The sequence below is a fragment of the Monodelphis domestica genome, chromosome 1 (assembly GCF_027887165.1).
Source record: "Monodelphis domestica isolate mMonDom1 chromosome 1, mMonDom1.pri, whole genome shotgun sequence".
NCBI lineage: Eukaryota > Metazoa > Chordata > Mammalia > Didelphimorphia > Didelphidae > Monodelphis > Monodelphis domestica.
In genome coordinates, this window is record NC_077227.1 from 21,431,949 (window position 1) to 21,446,509 (window position 14,561).

Here is a 14,561-nt window from a genome sequence, read left to right on the forward strand (position 1 = left end):
AAGAACATTATGTTTAAGTGTTGCAAATATAAAAACTGCATTAACAGTCCTTGCCCTCAGGGAGCTTACAGGTTGGCTGTGAGAGACAGGAGGAACAAATTTAAATATTTACACAGTAGATACCAGGGGCCTGGGGAAGGAGTCACTGCCAAGTTTTGGAGTGGAAGAGGATACACTGTAGAATGGCACTCATCATTGCAGAAATAAGCCTGTAACTCCATCTTCTTAAAGTTATCTTTAACTTTTCTTCCAGAAGAGCTAGAGCATTCTTAAACCAATTCCCTGAAAAGCTGTCCTGAGGCTAATTAGGCCATTTATCTCTCTCCTTCCTACTTCTTTCTTTGGGTTTGTCCTTCCAGCTCCAAAGATACTGAATCCTGTCTTGTGCCCTCTCCTCTCCCCAATCTATCTTCTTGAATTTCACTCTGGGAACACCAATTAAGAGTTCATCATCTGCTCGACCCCCACGATGAGGGAGATGCCTCTAGGGAAAATGTGGGTGTGGGGAAACCCTTCTCTTCCTCCTCCAGAAACTGGTAAACCAGAAACCTCCCACTCAGTTCAATTTAGGTCTTCCCAGATTCCTAAAGTGGAACTGAAGCTTCTCTAAGCCAAGATGAATGTCATCTGCAGCCCATCCCCTAAATGGAGGGCTTCCTGTGACCAAATACCTGATGAGCAGAAGGAAGAAAGAACAGGCACTCGGAGCAATGAATCAGTCAGCATTTAGGAAGCACCTGGTATGTGCCAGGCATGGTGCTAGAAAGGGAGACAGCTACAGTCAGACCATTGAGCTTATGACAGACAATATGAGGTAATGTGCTCTACAGAGTTCATGAAGGAAATGATGAGCTAACACATGCTTTATAAACCTTATCAGTGCCAGCCATGATGACTGATGATGATAATGATGATCATGATGATCATGATGATCATGATGAAGGGCCTGGAGAGGTAGGCTGGAGTTAAATCCCCCAAGGAGGAACTTGTATTTATTTTTGATCCCAGAGGAATAGGGAGTCTCTGAGCTTGACCAAGCAGGTGCTGGATGACATGGACCTATCCTAAAGGAAGATCTCATTGGCCACCATGTGGAAGATGGATGAGAAGGTCATGAGGACCAATCATGAGATTCTTAGAGTAGTAATGGTCCAAGCAAAAAAAAAATGAGGAAATTCAGAGGATAAATGGAACTCAGAGGAGAGAAGGGGCTAGGTGGGAGAGGTACTTTGGAAGCAGAAAGGACAAGACTTGAAAGCGATCAGCCATGTGGGGTGAAGGAGGGAGAGGAATGGCCTTCAACAACTCTGTCTCTATCTTGTATGGACCTGATGGCTTCCATGTTGTCTCCACAATCAGGCTAGGCTGTTACTTAGCTCTGATATTTTACCCATTTCTGTATATCCCTAATGCCTAGCCCATTGCTTGGCAGAGAGGAAGTGATTAATAAATGCTTACTGATCTTGGAGAGCCCTGAGATTGGTCTTTCCAAATGTTTTCATTTCAATGAGGGCACACACAAGCTTTCCTGAGGTAGAATCATCATATACAAGTGAAGAAGTCCTCTAGGACAAAAACTACTTTACAATGAGTTCAACCACAGGGTTTTGTTTGTTTGTTTTGTTTTGTTTTGTTTTGGGGGGGAATTCAGAGACTATTCATTAATTATGCAAAGTAGGGCTGTCAATGTCCTACTGCTGATCACCAAGCTTTCCCAGGAACCCCTCATATGCCCAAGAGCCACAATGGTGGAAGGAAAAATCCTCATGACCTTGAGCAAAATTCAAGGTTGGTAAAGTTTACTTGTTCTTTCAGCGTTTTCTCCTGGAGTGACCACTTTCTTTCTTTGACTCCAGGCATTTCCTGCTCTCTATCTTCCCTATGAATGAAAGTCTGATCATTTACCATTTACTACCTCCACCTCTTACCCTTTCCCTCTATGAGTCCTTTTCCCCCTTTATTTATTTGCGAAATCTTTTTCTCTGATGCTGTGCCTACCTCAGAGATTACTGATTTTTAGAGTTGGAAGGGACCTCCATGACCAAATCCAACTTCCTCATTTTACAGAGGAGGCATAGAGGAGGGCCTGGAGTCAGGAATATCTGGGTTCAAATCTGGTCTCAGATTACCAGCTGCATGACTCTGGGAAAATCAATTAGCCTTTGTCTGCCTCAGTTTCCTCAAATGTGAAATGAGGGAGTTGGACTTGGAGGCTTCTGAGATTTCTTCTAATCCTAAATATAGGATTCTTTGAAACTGAGACCCAGAGAAGAAATGAAGTATCCAAGATCATATAACAGACAAAATTTAAACAGACATCCTTTGATTCTGGGACTTTTCCCCACATTTTAGCTCTCCTCCATACCTCAGTTTCCCTCTCTATAAATGAGGAGATTAAATTCCTTTTTTTTTTCCATAAAATATTTTCTTGTTCTAAATCTGTGATCTAATGTTCTTTCCAGATGCTCAGATTACCTTTAACAGCAGATCATGAAAATTCACTTAGGTTTTACTTATATCTTTGCCTTTTTTTTTGTTTTTAAATATAGAGTGCCTAGAACACATAACAAACTGACAGTGACTGCTTTATAACGCAGCGAGGGAGTCCGAGATCAGAGGACATATGGAGAAGAAGATCATTAGAATCGAAGGACCAGAGTTTTGTCACTAATCTAACATGTGACTTTAGGTAGCTACCTCATAGACCTGACCAGGGATCAAATCCCAACTGATTCCTTCAGGCTGTGTAAACAAATACCTCGAATTAATCATCTATGTTTTTTCAGTTGTTTCAGTCATTTCTGACTCTCCATGTCCACCCCAGGGGTTTTCTTGGCAGAGATGCTGGAGTGGTTTGCCATTTCCTCCTCCAGCTCATGTTAAAGATTAGGAAATTGAGGCAAACAGTATTAAGTGACTTGTCCAGGGTCACACAACTAATAAATTTCTAGGGTTGCACTGGAACTCAGGTCTTCCTGACTAAATGTCAGGCATCATATCTACTGCACCACCTAGCTACTTCCAGTGATCTATAAATTGGAAATGTGTGCATTGTCTACCTCAGAGAGGCCTTGTGAAGAAGGCTGCTTGTAGAATTTTGGGGCAGATTAATATTGGTCATTAATGTTATTACTGAAGGCAGGAAACAATCAGTCCTTTAATGCATTTCCTGAATGATAAGGTTTGGCCCCAGAAGGCACAGATAGGAACAAAAGTTTAGTTGTTTGCTGAACTGAACTGAATCATTTCCACCCAACAGGAACATATTTAATAGAAAATCAATCGAAGACTCCAAGAATTGCATACCAAGCATTCCTCCTGTTCCCTTGGATGGAATATCTCCAACCTATCTCTAACACTGCCCAAATCATCTTCTGAATACATCGCTCTCACCATAATCTGCCTCTGCTCAAAAGCCTGTGATGGCTTCCCAATGTCTGCCAACAGAGTGGAGTCCTGATTCTAACAGAGCAGACCCTTCCCAGGCATATTCCCAACTGCCATCCCAGCCTTTTCACATACAGTTCCTCTTTGTGTTCTCCATGCTAGTCATCAGATAATGTACCTGATGACAAACCCAAGAGATATGATTCTTGTTTCTACAATTCTAACTCTGATGATCAGCACCATAACAAGGATGAGAGGAAAAAGATGGAAAGAAGCAAAGAGAACTCCAGTCTGGAATGGACTTTAGAATAACAAGCTTTAGTCAGCCCTCTAATCTAGGCAGATCTCTTTAGACATGGTGATGTGAGGTATGGACTGAGATTTTTAAGTATTTCGATTCAAAGGTCAAGATGACATGGTCTACACTTTGGCTTTATTTATTATAGTAAACAACGCCTTTGTTTCACCATTTGAAAACATCACAGCTGCATATCATATTTTTGTTTTAATGAGGCTTCACAAGGAGCCTCACATGCCAAGACAGATCTAGCTTCCTAAGAAAAGGAGAAATTTAATCACACCCTGTGAATTACTAGGTCAATGAGAGAAGACAAGAGAAAACAGGGATCCTTATTCTTGACAGGAAAAGGCCAGAATCTATCTATCCACCTATATTTCTATCTCCATCTATCTATCTAACCATCCATCTATCTGGCTCTCTCTCCATCCATCTATAGCTGTCTATCTCTATCCTTCTATCTATCTATCACCTGTCTGTCTTTCTTTATTCACCTATCTATAAAATACAGATGTGTGCATACAAATATAGATATGTACTTATGTGTATGGAGATATATGTATATATAGTACACAGATGAAAAAGAATAGATGAATGGATAGATATATAGATAGACTGATAGACAGAGAGAGATGGATGGACAGATAGACAGGTGGATAGATAGACAGACAGACAGATAGATAGATAGATAGATAGATAGATAGATAGATAGATAGATGGATGGATGGATGGATGGATAGATGGACAGACAGTTAGGTAGGTAGGTAGATAGATAGATAGATAGATAGATGGATGGATGGATGGATGGATGGATGGATGGACAGACAGTTAGGTAGGTAGGTAGATAGATAGATAGATAGATAGATAGATAGATAGATAGATAGATAGACAGACAGACGGATGGACAGACAGATAGAAAGATAGATAGATAGATAGCCTCTAACCTTTGAAATACTATATGTCTTGTAGGCATTTAGCTATTTACATGTTGTCTATTTCATTAGAAGGTGGGATCCTTTAGAGCAGGAGCCAAGTTTTTACCTTTTCTTTTGATCCTCAGCAGTCAGCACAATGGCACATAGTAGGTGCTCACTGATAAAGTCATAGCGACTGAAAAGTAGGCACACCTCTTCCTTGTCACATACCAGCTTGAGATCATACCCACTTTATTTGGAGTCAATCAGAAATTAAGCTCTATTTCCCATGCCCAAGATTGCTAATTGTGGGGATCCCTGAGGGATGTTAGCCATAAAGAATTGCATAGGGGTCTGAATTCAGACTAAACAAAAGGGGGATCAATGATAGATCAGCTTCTTTATGTGCAAAAGAGTGCATAGAGACTGAGAACATTTTTAAATGCTGAGATTTACAAGGAAACTTCTATCAACTTCTTTCCAAATCTGGTTTGTGGGTGGGGGGAATGAAATAGCAGTTTTCCCATCAAAGCATAGAGTTAAGGAAGAGAGAAGGGATAAGAGTCATCAGCCATCAGTACGGAGAAAACAATGGACACAAATTCTTGGCTTTCCATTCCAGAAGCTTTTCTCTGAGAATCATGCTGCCTTTGCCAGTCTTGTGTCAAAGTGAGCGTCATTGGACTCTAGAACGGAGGCTTTTGGAATTGAAGAAAAGCTCCTGCTGTGGCCTGTCTAGGCAGCCCTTATCTATCTATCAATTAATGAACCAAGACGCATTTATGAAGTGATTTCTCTGGGCCAGGTGCTAGGGATACAAAGACAACAAATGAAACCATCCTAAGCAGCAGAGAGGCTAAGGGACGACAAACAGGACATTCATAAGTGTGTGCTGGATAAATGCAAAAGGAATAAATTTACATCAGTGCAAAGTGGTCCCTACAAGAGACCAGTGGATGTACCTCCCTGCTGCTTTTGCAGGGAGACATCAGCACCAGAAGCATCCAGCTTGCTACCTGTGTAGCTTCGCTTTTCCGGCCAGCCATGATTCCTAAGAGCTGCCCTAAATAACTTCCACATTACAGTGTTTATGGAAAAAATAGGGCATTGGGTCTTAAAGATGATGACAGGAAGTGTCCCCATGCAACCAAGCTGTTTTCTGACCCAGCCTAATGTCAACAGTGTTACCTAAAATCATGGTTTAGACTCAGGAGTGCTCACCATGTTGGAGTGGGGGGTGAGACACCTTCTCTAGCAGTTGAGAAAAGAAGGTACAGTGTGAGGAAAAGCTCAGAACAAACTCAGGATTATAAAAGGAAGTTCACAATAAAAATGCTTGACTACTTACTTCCCTGCCATTTAGAAGCTAAGGAGGAAGCTGGAGACCTGTCAGCTCATCTGTTGCCCTCCCTCCAAAATGACCTGGGGCCATGAATCTTATTAATATGGGGAGCATTTGCTCTCCTTTGGTGGTGATGGCTTGTAATTACTTTAGATCTGAGAACCCTCTTCTGCCAAGACAAGGGACACTTTAAATATCCTTCTTATAGTCCTTTCATGATCCTTTGAGGCAGCAAATTGGATCATCCCAATTTACACAGGAGAAAAACAAGCTTCAGGGAGGATTCATTAACCCATGAATCAGGGCCAGAGGACTTCAGTCTAGGTCTCCTGTCTGCCAGGCCAATGGACCATTTACATCATCAGTTAAATGGAGGAGAAGGAGATTTATATTTTTGTATTTTGTGCTTTGGACTGTGTGAAATAAATCTGGGTTAAAATCCTCTAGCAATGCAGAGTAGTGGTTAGAGCACTGGACTTGGAATCAGGAAGACTTGGGTTCAAATTCTGCCTTAAACACTTACTGAAGAAGTCACTTAACCTCTCTCCAATTTATTTTTCCTTATTGATATGAAGGGGTTGACCTCTAACGTTTCTTTGGGCTCTAAAACTGCAGTCCTGCAAAGTAACAGTGGTTTAATGGATGGTATTGAATCTGGAGTCAGAGGAACCTGGGTTCCAATCTGGACTCAGATATTTGCTAGCTGTGTGACCCGGGATAAGTCACTAAACTTCTATTTGCCTTAGTTTCCTCATCTATAAAATAGGGCTAATAATAGCATCTATCTCCCAGCATTGCTATGATGATCAAGTGAAATAATAATGATAAAGTGCTTAATACAGTCCCTGGTCCATAGTAGGCACTACATAATTGCTGTTATTATTATTATTGGGCAGGGAGGTGGCACAATAGTTCTGAAGTCAGGAAGACTCATTTTCCTGAGTTTAAATCTGATCTCAGATACTTATACTAGCTGTATATCCCTGGGAAAATCAATTAACTCTGTTTGCCTCAGTTTCCTCATCTGGAAAATAAGCTGGAGAGGGAATTGACAAATCATTCCAGTATCTCTGCCAAGAAATCCCCAAATGAGGCCACAAAGAATCAGATATGACGGAACAAAACAACTGAACATCATTATTATTCTATTTTAAAAGCCCTTACAAACCTTAAAGCACTCTAAATTCTAGTCATTACAATTATTATTTGTTCTGTAGTCCCACTCAAGAGTAAGACCTCAACAATGAATGACCAAAGAAGTATAGTCCTGCAATTCTTTAGTCCCACATCTCATTTGGTCTCCAGGTGATTTAAAAAAATGAAGCAAAAATTCAATTCCCTCTCTGCCTGATCTCTGCTAATCTTTCTCCCTCCAGGAAACTCATCCATTTCATATCCACTGCTGATACAGAGTGATCCAAAGGAATTGCAACCCACAGAACATGCTAAAAACTCACAATACTTTGTCTATGTTGTAAACCTTTAATGACAATTCCAGGCTCTTCTCCCAGTGTGGAGGGCATTTAGCATCTCGCAAGGAAGAAAATATTTTTAGTTTTAGTTGTGATTGTATCTTCCTCTTGTGGGAGCTCCCATTATCCCTCTCACATCCTGACAATCCACCTACATTCACTTCTAGCTCCTCACAGCTTCTCACCTTCTCTTCTCCCATCTTTATCCCCTTTGTCCCATCCCCTTCCTTCTTTTCTTTACTGAACTTCATTCTCTGCTCTTCCCTCTGGACTTGAATGTCCTGATATAGTTCATCTTCTGGGGCACTAATTCAATGGATCTCCAATGCTCTCTCCAGGTATTGAGAGCTCAGAGGAATGGTTAATGAGAAGAAAGAATCTCCATTTTATAAGCAATGTTTGTTCTTCAAATTCAAGGTGATTATCCAATTGCATCTTTGAGAAACCTTTAACAGTCCATTTTGGACAAGATTATTCATTTAGTTGTTATTTTTATCAGACCTAGTATTTCATAGGCAGGGGGAATTTTCTATTATGAAACTTCCTTTTTTCAGTGCAGATCAGCCATTTATCAGCAATTTAGACTCATAGAATTTTGCCTGGGATATGAAGGAATTTGTTCTGGGTGGTAAAGGCAATATGGATCAGACAGGCTTCCTGACTCCAAAGCCATTTCCTTATCCAACAAGCAATGCTGCTATTGATTGAATGGTGGCTAGGTGGCAAAGAGTCAGGAAAATCTGAGTTCAAATTCAGCCTGAGACACTTAGTAGTTGTATGACCCTGAACAAGTTACTTCACCCTGTTGGCCTCAGTTTCTTCATCTGTAAAATGTGCTGGATAAGGAGATGGCCAAACACATGGTGAAAAGCCCCAAAAGGGGTCAAAAATAGTCAGACATGCCTCTTCAGAACCAATACAGCTCTCAAACCAACATGAGACAATTAATTTAAAATATGAATACACAAATGAATATAATGGACCATCAAATTGGTGAAGGGTTCCCAACCAGGGGTGCATATACTTCCAGAGGTCACAGGAAGTTTGTCAAGGGAATACTGGAAATATTAGGAAAATATATAAATTATTCTATTAAAATATTATAAAAGTAGCAATCAGTGAATAGATTGGGTAAATTGATACATAGTCGACCACTTTAGAATACTAAAAATATTATGCACAAGCTAGTTTTCTTTATGGGAAATTAATCTCTTTATTATAGTTTATTTCCTATGCATATGTGGGTGGTAACTCTAGAATGTATTTCTTTCATTTATAATAGAGGTTACCAGAAGATTCCATTGAAAGCCAGGGACTAAAGGGGCTACATAAAAGGTTGAGAATCCCTGAAATAAAATAGAAGCTCTTTGAGGGAAGGGCTTCTTCATTTTTGCTTGGGCATCCCCACCATGCTTAATACTTGCTCATTGACTATCACAATATTTCATTGCACGCGTTTTTTAAAATGATGCTGAGCTCTATTTGAGTACCCCATAGTCCTGCCACAGTGCTGGAGGTCTTCCAAAGGATTTCATGCTAATATCAGTGAAATTCATGGCACCTCTTATAACGACATTAAAATTCATGCAAATAGATGTAGATGGAAAATACATAATGTCTCATCATTAAGAAAAAATGGAAGATTTCAGGAGTATCAGACATTGGGCTAATGCAAGTCTCTGTGATTTTGTCATCTTGAGAATCTCCCAGTGTGGTTACCCAGTCACCAACGCGGATCCTAACCCATCTAAGACTTAGTAGTTAAGTCTTGGGAAACTGAAATGAATTAGTTTCTCCAGTATCACAAAGGTCATAAATACCAGGGATGGGGTTCAAACTGAAGGTTTCCAAATATGAAGCCCAGCAGAATTCTATCCACCATCTATGATGCCTCTAAGTAATCCAGCGGAAACTGTTTCTCACAATCAATTCACTACCATTATAACAAATGATTGATATGCATAATTTATTCCTTTTATCTTCTCAATGACAATACAGTAATAATATCTGACATTTATATATAGTAGTACTATGCTAGCCACATGGAGTACTACATAGCACTTTACAATCATCTCATTGTGAGGGTAAATACTACAAGGGGTTTTGTCCTTGTTTTACAAAAAAGGAAATTGAGGCGTTATATAATTTGACCTTCATAGTACTCTTGACTGAGCCTCAGGAATTCTTCACTAATTCAATATTTATCAAGCACCTATGTATACACTGTAGTCCTTAGGATGTCTTCAGAGAGCTTAGGGAAATGAGGAGGGAACAATTACCATTTCAGTAATTTAGGAAAGTCTTTGGAACATTCTATCTCTCTAAAATAAAATCCTTACTAATATTCTATCAAGTTGGGTAACAGGATAAAAGATATTTCTGAAAAATTCCTGGAATCTTGCAAATATCTTTTAAAAAAAAAAAAGCACCTTAAACCATAGAGTTAACAAAAGTAAAGTGTTTCTGAATTTTTTCTTTGTTACTGAACACTGTGCTCATTCATTTCCAGGGTTAGTTGGTTCATCGGGTGAGCTGTTATTCAACTGATAAAATCTAAGCTCTTTGTTACAACTAGGAAGTTCAGTGGATGAGTGTCAGACCTGGACTTTGGGGCATCTAGGTTCAAATCTGGTTTCACACACTTCCTAGCTGTATGACTCTGGGCAAGTCACTTAATCTGATTTGCCTAGCCTTTGCTGCTCTTCTGTCTTAGAACTGATACTAGAGTAGAGAGATACCAGGACAGAGAGTAAGGATATTTTAAAAGGATGTGAGTTCTTTGATCGCAGGGATATTCATTTTGTTCGTCTTGGTATCTCCTACCACTTTGCCCAGTGTCTGGATCACAGTAGGTGCTTCATAAATGCTAAATGATTTATTATTTATTGGAATCCTCATTAAAATACTTGAAAAAAATGAATCCTCTTTAAAATGATTTCTCATACAATTGAGCATATTTTCTCATAGCTGAAAAATGTGAAAGAACAAAAACTGAAAACCATATTCTTAAATATGTAACCATGGAAATTAAGGATCTTTGGCAATTCAAGGACCTTTATTATGCTGAGTTCAGAGAATTAAGGGTAGAATCCAACGAATTCTAAACAAGTAACAAGCATTTCCCTTAATTTTTCCTCTTCAGATTAAAACGAACCAAGTAGAAGTCAAGTCACTATTGATCAGTAATGACCAAAGTCGCCTTTTTATCTGATGCTCGTTCCAATGAGGGTGTATTTGTTTCCCACCCTATTATGCCCTAACACTGCTTTTACCAGTGTAGACTCAAAATAGGAAAAGACTCACTGAATTTTGGGAATTTATTCAAAGAAACTTTTTTTCAACCCTTATCTTCTGACTTGGAATTGATACCAGTATTGATTACAAGTCAGAAGAGCAGTAAGGACTAGGCAACTAGGGTTAAGTGACTTGCCCAGGGTCACCCAGCTAAAATGATCTATTTTTGAAGGTCTTATGTGCCTGCCTTATGATAACAGTATTAATATCAATCTTTTTCTAAAGAATATAAAATATGGAATTAAGATGAATTCTAAACATCAAAGGAATTTTTTCCATTAGTTATGTCTCTAAAGAGATTACATAATTTCTGTCACTTCTTTTTCTTGATTTTAACCTGTCTCTACAAACAGGGATGGCTTGCCTTCCAAATGGAACACCAGAGGCAGGTGACAATGTGATCTTACACAAGGGACAAATCAAAGTTCTCTCTTCCCCTACTGCCATACTAGCTGAAAATTCAGGAAAGTTTTATTATCAACCTGTTACCAATTATCCATCTGGGTATTAATTTAATTTCCCGAAAGCTGAGATCAAGGCAAATAAAGTGGGGCAGTTTTGATAGAAAGATAGAGGAAAAACCAGAGTAAATGAGGTACCAAAGGTGTGGAGTGAGAAGTCTATAGACATGCCATGATAATCAGGAAGAGAGAAGAGCAGGAATGTGGGGCAAGGCCCTTCCAATGGCAAAAATTCTAGCTACGTGGGTCAGATAAGCTAAATGCAAATGGCAGTCCAGCCATGAATGACTGTGTGATGCCAGTTAGTTACTTACACTGTCATTTACATCCTGAATGTCAGTTTTCTTGCCTGTAGAATGAACATAATAATACATCTAATAGGGCACCATATGGAGGTTTTAAGAGAAAAATGTTTTCTAATGCACAAAGCATCATAGAAATTTGAACTCTAGCTACTTCAGATGGTGTTCAGGCCGCTCCCTCTCTACTCCTTTTTTTTTTTTTAAACATTATTTTATTTGGTCATTTTCATACATTATTCACTGGAAACAAAGATCGTTTTCTTTTCCTCCCCTCCCTTTCCCCCCCCCCCCCCCGCCTTTCCCTCTCCCATAGCCGACGCATGATTCCACTGGTTATCACATGTGTTCTTGACTCGAACCCATTTCCCTGTTGTTGGAATCTGCATTATAGTGTTCATTTGGAGTCTCTCCTCAGTCTTATCTCCTCCAACTCTGTAGTCAAGCTCCCTCTCTACTCCTAATGCACATGAATACAAAGCAGATTCATGGAATCTCAAACGTTAAGAGGTACCTTAGTGACCATCTCATACATGAAAGAAGTCCCCATTATCTCACGCCCAGCCTCTGCCTGAAGACTCCCAAAGAGGACGAGCCCATCATCTCTTAGGGAAGCCCATTCTACTAGCATCCAAAATGTCCTTTATCAAAAACATATTTTAATAACCCAGAAAGGCACCAGGAGCATCACGAAAACAGAGTATTTGAGAGCATCTTTTTTAGAACTGGTATCTCCACAGGCAAAATCAAACTGACTACTGATATCAATATCAATTGATCTAATTACCTTGAGATTATAATATCAATCATAAATATATACATTCTGATGTAAGTTAAGAAATATGTATATTCTTAATCAATTTGAAAGCTAATTTCAAAAACAGTCAGAGAAAAAGAGACAGAATGAAGAGAGAAATAAGGGGTGAAAGGAGCAGGGGGAACTCTTCTCATTTACCCAGTATAATGCAAGGATTTAATGATTGCCACTATATCTCATTAATAATAGTCCTGGGGCAAGTATTTATATCAGTATTCTATTTACTTCATATCTATGAAAGATATTTTTCATTGTTTGAGAAGGATGGAGACACCATGGAATAACCATAAAAGCTCTTGGCTTGGAGTCAAAGGGAAAGGATCTGAGCCAAACCTTCTATACTTAATAACTCTGTGTGTCATGACTTGCCTCATCTGTAAAATGGGGATGATGATATTCCCTTATCAGTGGACATGCTGTATCCCTCAACAGAATATGATTTCCTTGAAGGTAGGGATGATTTTGTCTTTTTCCTTTGTATTCTTTGCCTAGCAGAGTGCTTTGATTTAGTAGGGGATCAAGTAATACTTGTGGATAATTTCTGGTGAGAATTTTAGACAAATGAATAGATATGTGAGGGGAAAGTAAGAATTGGAAAGCAGCCCAAACACAAAGCTTTAAAATACAGAGTACCTTCAGGCTCCACCAGAAGCCCAAAGCTGCTTCCTTTTATTTGTCTTTGGATTGATTTTGCCCACGAGTGACCCTTGCGCTGATGCTCTCTAAAAACCAAGAAATGAGCATTCAAGGTAGTCTGCGGAAATGAATGTGATTGATGCACACCCAATACCCAACTTGCAAGGCTGCCTCCATTAGGGTTCCTCCTTAGCATAAACATATTTGCACACAACAGTGTAGAGAGTGGGTGGACAGCTCAGCATGGCTGGTCATTTACAGTCTTTGATGGACACTGTGTAGGCTGTATTCTGTATGCATGTACAAATTTAGACAGATTAAAGGGTCTAGCTGCTACTGATTATTTATTTCATGCATCCAAACATTAAGGCTGACGACCTAACCTAAGGAGTTTGAATAGAAAAAGGCTTAACATGCAGGAAAAATTAACTCTCTGAAGAGAAAAGACACCCACGTTCCAGACCTACACAGAAATTTCTTCTTCTGTCTAGCTGAGAAAGACTTCACAAGGAATCAGGAGTACATTGTGACTACTTCCCAGAGAGCCCATAAAGTCAGAAGCACAAAAGGGAACATGTCATCAACTTTAGGGAATGGGACTGCACCTGTGATGTCATAGGACGGGAAAACTCAATGACCTTCTCTGCAATCCAGTCTTAGACAACTGTCCAGGGCCCTGAGATGTAAAACTACTTGTTTTTACTATTTTTGCTTTTTGGTTTTCTATGAGTCTTCCTACACAACATGACCAATATGAAACTATGTTTGACAGGATTGCACATATATAATCTACATCAAACTGTTTGTTGTCTCAGGAAAGTTACAGGGGAAGGAGGGAGAATTTTGAAGTCAACATTTTAGAAAACAAATATTAAAAAATTGTTGCATGTAAATGGAAAAATATTATATTTTTTAAAAATTAAAAAATGACTTTCTTGGAGTCATACATCCAGTGCAAGTCAGTGTGTGAGATGAACTCAGCTCTTCCTGGGGTCAAGATCAACTCTTTCTTCATTATACCAACTCGACTCTTGTGCAAACTTTTCTGAATTGAGAGGAATTTAAAATAAGAAAGTTTCAACAACTTTAATTTTTAATTTCATTAAAGTTTAATTTTATTATTTTATTTTAACTTTATGTAATGCTTTAAAGTTTGCAATGGAATTATAAATATTTTATCTTGACTATAACCCTGGGAAGGAAATACTATTACTATTCCCATTTTGAAGATGTAGAAACTGAGGCAAATGGCAGTTAAGGGGCAGCTAGTATCTGAAGTCATATTTGAACTCCAGTCTTCTTGACTTGAGGATTTGGTGCACTATCTATGACACCAAATAGATGCTGGATTTTTAGGAAGGAAGGAAGAAAGGAAGGAAGGAAGGAAGGAAGGAAGGAAGGAAGGAAGGAAGGAAGGAAGGAAGGAAGGAAGGAAGGAAAGAAGGAACGAAGGAAGGAAGGGTGAAAGGAAGAAAGGGAAAGGAGGGAAGAAAGGAAAGAAGGAAGGGAGGAAGGGTGGAAGGAAGAAAGGAAGGAAACAAGGAAGGAAGGAAGGAAACAAGGAAGGAAGGAAGGAAGGAAGGAAGGAAGGAAGAAAGGAAAGGAAGGGAGGAAAGGTAGAAGGATAAAGGAAATAAAGAA

At 39.2% G+C, this 14,561-nt stretch overlaps 1 protein-coding gene and 1 long non-coding RNA gene across 3 annotated transcripts in view; both read right to left on the minus strand.

Annotated features, from left to right (window-relative positions):
- The window catches only part of LOC130453911 (uncharacterized), a 34,961-nt gene extending 23,238 nt beyond the window's left edge, over positions 1-11,723 (minus strand). Inside the window, exon 1 of the long non-coding RNA XR_008911577.1 lies at positions 1-11,723. This exon is cut by the window's left edge and continues 22,708 nt beyond it. This is a non-coding gene — a long non-coding RNA (uncharacterized LOC130453911).
- ANK3 (ankyrin 3) overlaps positions 1-14,561 on the minus strand; it is a 754,092-nt gene that overhangs the window by 499,981 nt on the left and 239,550 nt on the right. The window lies entirely within an intron of this gene.